Genomic DNA, 6,747 nt, shown 5'->3' on the forward strand with positions numbered 1-6,747 from the left:
CACACACCTCCTCCCCTGCCCTCCATCACGGCCCCTCGCCCCCCCCGCAAAGGAAGCGCCAACGCAGCCGGCACGGCAAAAGAGACCGCAAGCGTTTATTCAGTCACACACAGAGCCGGTCCCGGGAGAGACTCCGCACCGGGGCTCGGGGCCCGGCCCTGGGGCACCTCGGCTGTCCTACCCAGAGCCACGCTCGCCAGTCCGGCGTGGAACAGACACACGGTCGGTCCGTCAGGCTGCTGGAGAGCTGGGCTGCTATGTGCAGGCTGCCGCCAAAACCGAGGAGCCAGCTGCAGGACGCTAGAAGAGAGGAGAAAAGGGGCAGCCAGCTGGATGGGGGGGGCGGCGGCGGCGAGCGAGAAAGCACGAGGCAAGCAAAGGGACGGCGAGTGGGACAGAGAGGCAGAAACGACCCTGGGCGGGCAGCGCCACGGCGAGGGAGGAAAAGAGAATAAGGGCAGGGAGCCGGACCGAGAGGTACGGCGAGGGACAGCGGCACGGGGAGCAGGACAGAGCAACAGAGAATAAAAAAAGGAAGCGGGAGCGTGAGAGAACCGGGCTGGGGAGCAGGGAGAAGGAGAGATAAAAGGAGAGAGCAACAGAGGGAAAGAGGACCGGGGAGCGGGACGCTGGGGCAGAGTGAGAACAAGAGGGGCAGGGAGCAGGACAGAGGGGCAGAGGCAGAAGGAGGACAGAGGGACAGAGAGACAAAAGAGGGAGACGAGGACTGGGCAGAGGGGAGAGAAAGACGGGGGCAAGGAGCAGAGACACAAAGGTGCCAGGAAAAGGACGGTCAGATGGAGCGAGAAACAGGGTCGGGGAGCAGGACAACAGGACAAAGAAAAAGGCGAGGAAGAAGGAAGGAAGGCTAAAGGTGGGACAGGGAACGGGACATACGCAGTGAAACAAAGCAGAACAGAGAAGAGAGGACAGGGATTGAGGAACAGAGAGAGAGATGCAGGCTGGTACACAGAGACGGCGAAGGTAAGCAAAACCAGCGACAGGCAGGAGGACCTGGTTCTGACACCCCATCGCTCCCGGTGTCGCTTCCACGGCCTCAACAAATGCGACGTGCCGCAAGACAAGAGAATGGGAGAGTGAAAGCAAAGGCACGGGAAACTTAACGCTCTTAGTAATTTCACTGAGCATCACAGCTTACAGTTACTCAATGTCTTCCGGTGTCACAGGGTGAGGTACAACTGATTTCGTCTCCATATCTCTGGACAGAGCTTTTCTCATATCTGGGGGGGGGGAAGAAAAAAAAAAAAAGATATTCTAAGACGACAGTCCTTGCACAAAGCCACGTTCAGCGAATTCTCTATTACAATAAGGTCGTTTCTAACCCAGAAGATTTCACAGAATCATAGAGTATCTCAAGTTGGAAGGGACCCATACGGATCACCGAGACCAAGCCCCCGCTCCACGCGGGACTACCTAAAACTAAACCGTGCGACTAAGAGCATCGTTCAGACGCTCCTTGAACTCCTGACAGGCTCGGTGGCTGCGACCGCTTCCCTGGGGAGCCTGTTCCGTGACTGACCGACCGCCCTCTCAGTGAAAAGCCTTTTCCCAACGTCCGGTCTGAACTTGCCCTGACGCAGCTTCGTCCCGTTTCCTCGGGTCCTAGTGCCGGTCACCGGAGAGAGCGGAGGTCAGCGCCTCCCCCTCCGCCGTCCCCCTCGAGGAAGGTGTAAGACTGCGATGAGGTCACCCCTCGGCCTTCCCTTCTCCAAGCTGAACAAACCAAGTGACCTCAGCCGCTCCCCCTAAGTCTCGCCTCGGAGACCTCTCGCCATCTCGGTCGCCCTCCTCCGCGCACGCTCCGAGAGCGTTGTTCGGCGGCGCCGCTCTCGACCGGAACCTGACGCTGCACGTAACTCAACTGAGCGGAAAGGAAATGACGGGCTAAAGGGACAAATACACGATTTAAGGCAGCCGCAACGATGGCAGATGTCTGTCCGTAGCCCTTCTATTTATTTCACAGCGCTCCTGCGTATCAAACGAACGGTACCAGAGCAGAAAAGGTATACGGCGTGGCCACGTTACCCCTCGGGGAGGACGGCGAAAGGAGAGAAGATCTAGAAAGAGGAAGCAGCTGGTACTTCGCTTTTGGTAACAGAATTAACATCAACACGTTCCTTCCCTTTGAAATTGAAAACGCCACCCAATTCTCTGCCACTGTTGACCACCGACACTTGTAAATTTCTAGTGAAACAGCTGAGGAAAACAAAGTTTCAGGTCCCTGGCTAGGGGAAGAAACCAGGCAAGCGCCGCCGTTCCTTCCCCCCGACAACACTAGCAAAAAAAACCAGCCGCTGGGGGCGAGCGTTCCTCTGAAAGAAAAATCAGGTGAGAAACCGCATTTTTATTTTCAGCTTACCTACAGGATAAATGTCTTTGTAGTTGCTACAAAACGTGTAAACTGCACAAAGATTAAGTTTTGTAACCGATCTAAGGTTCAGTACGAAAAACTACCTAAAGGAGTACGCAAAGTCCCACTCATCAACAATTATCTGACCCTGTTTCATATTAAAAAAAAAAAAAAAAAAAAAAGTAATGCTAATCACACAGACAAGCCCAGGAACCCTCAACATGAGAATCTTTCCGTTCAGCCGGAGGCAGAACGAGTACTTACCACGGGCATCCTCATCTGGCTCTCCGCTGCTAGCAGAGCGGCACGCCAACGCTGTCCGGTACACGCCGTAGTACGCCTAGTTGCTTCTACGTATTTACCGCCGCCTGATTTGATACTCTCACAAAGAGATCGACGAAAAAGCCACCCTTTCTTTGAAAAAATAAAAACCAAAACCACACAGTTAAGGAACGGTAGGCGAACGTATTTCTAAATCATAACCCACGGCTTGCAGGCAGACCAAGAGCAGCTCTGACGATGCGGTACGCTCATCAAACATCTTTCACGCAGGAATAACAGATGTACTCCTTTACCACGGGACGCAGCCGGCACAGGGACAAATTTCATGCTGTTTTTGTCACACGACCGTCCTTCTGCACCAGCCAGTGGGTTCAGAATTAAGGACAGGACAGGCTAAACGCTCACACGAGCCTCCTATCCGTAAGAAACTATTAAAAATAGAAAAAAAACTTCCACGTTTTAGATCGCGTTGCCTTAGGGACTGCCTCCTTCAAAGCCTGCCTGTTGGGGGGGGGGGGGGGGGGCGCGTGTGCGCGCACGCACGCGCGTGAGGCGTGGAAATCGGTCGCAGAATTCAGTTGCCTAACGAGAGACGGCCCTTCTCCTCGCAAGGCAAACGTTTCAAAACGTCGTACTCTTTTCCGATTTTACCGGCTGGTACTGGGGTTGCCCTACCAGCATGAGTTGGGGACCCGTCCCTCTGGGTCCGTGCGACGCCAAATTAAATATTCTGCAAGTAACCGAGCAGGAGATGGAAAGTAAGCTAAGATGCTCTCTGCCGTACAAGGTTTGTTCGCCATCGTCCCCGAGGGAATCGCACAAAGCCCACGCTTGCTGAACCGGTACGTCGGAGGCCCTACGGGAAACGGCGCTGACGTTTCGCCAAGCTCTTCTCCTGTCAAGAAGAGGACCTTTTCTGCGGCATCCCTATTGGCGTTCGGCCTGCTTTCGGCTCATTCTGGCAGGTCAGCTTTCAGAGAAAGCCTGAGATTTCAAACCGCCAAGCAACATTCACCATTCTTGCTCTCTGACTACGGGGAATTTCAGCGAATCGGAACGCTACTTGGAGCCACGTTCCAGGTCTGTTTCGCCGCAAACCAAATATCTAAGCCACGGACCGGGCGCCCGTAGAAAAATTACTTTAAAAGATTAAAGACAAGCACAGTACTCACTTTTCTGAAATTTCTTCCGGTAGCGCCATCAATTTAGCGGCCGAACCCAGCCGTCGAAATTCCGGTGCAACGGAGCGAGCAGGAACGTGTCCGTGCCGCTCTTCCCTGGCCACAGAGCCTTCCGCTCTACCCGTTACTGCGAACGTACGGAGCATCGGCGCGGCGGCACCTGTGGAATAACGCACCGCCCACAGCTATACAGAAGAAGAATCCGAGACGACGGTAGAAGACCCCAGACCAAAAGTCACCGCGGGACTAAGGGACGCGCGGACAGCGCGCGAGGGGCGGGTGTCCGGGACCCAAGCGTGGAACGGCCCCGGGATTTCTTTGTTCGGGGTCCCTCTCTTTGGAGGCGCCCCGCCCGGGCCGATCCCGCTGCTGCACCTTTCAGTTACGTTAATTATTTTACAAAATCCGACACCCGGAGACTGCTGCCGGAAGCCTCGGGTCGAGCCCGGAGGAGGAGGAGGAAGCGCGCCCGAGAAGAAGCGTGCGCGCGACACCGTGAACGGGGTGCGAACGCTGGGGCGGCAGCTGCTCCTCCTCAAACAGAGACAGAGAGAGAAAGAAGAGGGGGAAAGCCACAGGGTACAGAGGGCGGAAGTGGAAAAGAGGGGCCGGGAGCCGGACAGAGGGAGGTGGAGAAAGAGGCCGTCGGAAGGGAAGGGACGGGCTGCGGGGCAGAGGGGGACTTGCCAGCGCCAGGTTCGCGGTTCCACCCGATAATCGTAAAGGTCTCTGCCAACCTCGACGATTCGGTCGCTTTAAAAAACAATCGGGATCTCGAGGCGGACCGAGGGAGAGACGGAGAATATAAAAACGGTCGCGGCTAAGAGGGCAGAGAGGGAGGAATCGCGAGACAGGGAGAGGCAAGCCGGGCAGGGGAAAAAGTCCCGACAGGCTTCTGCAGCGACAGGGAGGAATTGAAGATTCGAGAGAGGGAGCTGGACAGAGAGAGAGACGGGGAAAGGTAAGACGGTGGCGAGCTACCGGGCAGAGAAGCAGAGTTTAATGCCGGGGACCGGGAGAGGGACAGAGAGGGAAGGAGAAAGGAACGAAGGGACGGGCTGCGGGGCAGACAGGGAGGAAGGAAGGAAGGAAGAAAGAGGGACAGGGAGCCAGACGAACCGCGACGGGGAAAGAAAAAGGTACCGACGGGCTAGGAGGCAGAGAGGGGAGACTTTAGAAAAACAGGGACGGGGAGCGAGACGGAGCCAGACCGAAAAAAGGAACCATAGCGACGGGTGCCGGGACAGAGAGGCGGGCCTTCAAAACGAGGGGCAGGGAAGAGGCTCAAGAGGGACGGAGAAAGAGAGAGACTCACGACGACTCGCTACGGAGCCGAGAAGGAAGACCTCGAACAACAGGAACGAGGAGCCGCACAGAGAGAGCCAGAGATGGCAGAAATACCGACAGGCTACAGGACCGAGGGGGAGGAATGCAGAAACAGCGGCTGGGGGCCGGACAGAGAGACAGGGAGAGAGAGAAGGAAACAATAGCCACGGGCTACGGGGCAGAGAGAGCGAGGACCTAAAAAAGGTGGGGACAGGCAGCCCGTCAGAGCGAGATGGAAAAAGAACATAGCGGGGAGCAGAAAGCAAACCAAAAAACCCCACAGCGGGGTGGGAAAGCGAGGGGGGCAGAGGAGGGCCCGCGACGCAGAGGAGAGGCGATGGGGCCCCGCGGGCCCAGGACTCACCGCAGCTCTGGCTCTCGGCGCTGCCGGGAGAGCTTGCCAGCGCAGACGCTTCTTTCTCCCGCTCTCCGCCTTTCCTTTGCTGTCACTCCGGTCGCTCGGCTGTCCTCCGCCTAAGAGAATACACGGGTGTCTTACAGCTCCGAGGAGACGAGCCTGCCTAGATGAGTAGCCTGCCTCCCTGCCTCCCTCCCTGCCTCCCTCGGTACGCGGCCGCACCGTGCTTTGGATTACGCGTGGCGACCCTGCGGTGCCCGTCGGCAGCCTGACCTGCCGCGGAGCGCAACGAGGGATCTTTCCTCACCCGGCGAGGCAGGCGCTCTCTTGCCTGCAGCGGGAGGCAGCTGCCGGCCGGAGAGCCTTCCATCTCTTCTTCTTCTTCTTCTTCTTCACCTTTCTCTGGCCATTCCAGCTTCCCTTAGGGCAGCTCCTGTCCACGGCCGGTAAGCGCTCCGCCGCCTGTCCCTTTTCGCCCCCACGCCACGAGGCGAGCCAGGCCAGGCACAGGCGAGGCGGGTGCAGTCGACGGCATCCCCAAGGGAGGGACGGGCAACCACGTCCTCAGCGCGGCCTGGGAGAGGGAAAGAAAAAGCAGTGGCCGTTACTACCGGAGGTCGGCCCTGGCCGGAGACCCTCCTCCTTCTGCAGGGGCTTCCGGAGACGCCGCTCTTTCCCCGCGCTGCCGCCGCCGCCGCCGCCAGCACCCCCGTTCAGGAAGAAAGCGGCACAGGCGAGGGCCAGCTTGCCGCCTTCACGCCAGGGCTCGGGGGCGGCCTGGGGCTGCCGGACAGGCTTCCGGAGAGTCCGACCGGTAGCGCTCGTCTCGGGACACCGGGCAACGCCTCACCGCGCGCGCGCTCGCGCTCTCGTAGCACGGCCGCACCGCTGCTCGGGAGCGGCTGGAAGCCTGCAGAAAACCACTCGAAACCGGCAAAAAAACCCCAACCTCGCGCTCCTGCGAGAGCAAGTCGGGCTGTCCGGCAGCCACGTCCGCGAAAACGACGCCTCCCGGCACGCACTGGCAAGCGCCGCGTGGCAGCCATTAGAGTGCCGTAAGACTACACTTCCCGGCGTGCTCCGGGGAGCCAATATGGCCGACCAGCAGCCGCGTGCCCCAAGACTGCAACTCCCGGCGTGCCGCGGGAGGCAGCCTTCCACGCTTCCTGACCCTGCGGGGACACCGTCCCGTGCCCTCACCCCAAAGCCGACTCACCCGAAAGCCCCGC

The 6,747-nt window shown here is 58.5% G+C and overlaps 1 long non-coding RNA gene across 2 annotated transcripts; it reads right to left on the bottom strand.

The window, feature by feature from the left end:
- Nucleotides 1-79: 79 nt before the first annotated feature.
- On the bottom strand, nucleotides 80-6,083 carry LOC129200903 (uncharacterized). Of its 2 annotated transcripts, XR_008575157.1 has the most exons (5): nucleotides 5,826-6,083; nucleotides 5,525-5,634; nucleotides 3,826-3,994; nucleotides 1,160-1,241; nucleotides 80-300 (listed from the first exon to the last, which is right to left on the bottom strand). It is a non-coding gene; the product is annotated as an uncharacterized LOC129200903 (long non-coding RNA). The 2 variants fall into 2 exon arrangements; XR_008575158.1 differs by lacking the exons at nucleotides 80-300; nucleotides 1,160-1,241 and adding an exon at nucleotides 2,642-2,785.
- Between the last annotated feature and the right edge of the window lie 664 nt (nucleotides 6,084-6,747).

This window comes from Grus americana, unplaced genomic scaffold (assembly GCF_028858705.1).
Source record: "Grus americana isolate bGruAme1 unplaced genomic scaffold, bGruAme1.mat scaffold_641, whole genome shotgun sequence".
NCBI lineage: Eukaryota > Metazoa > Chordata > Aves > Gruiformes > Gruidae > Grus > Grus americana.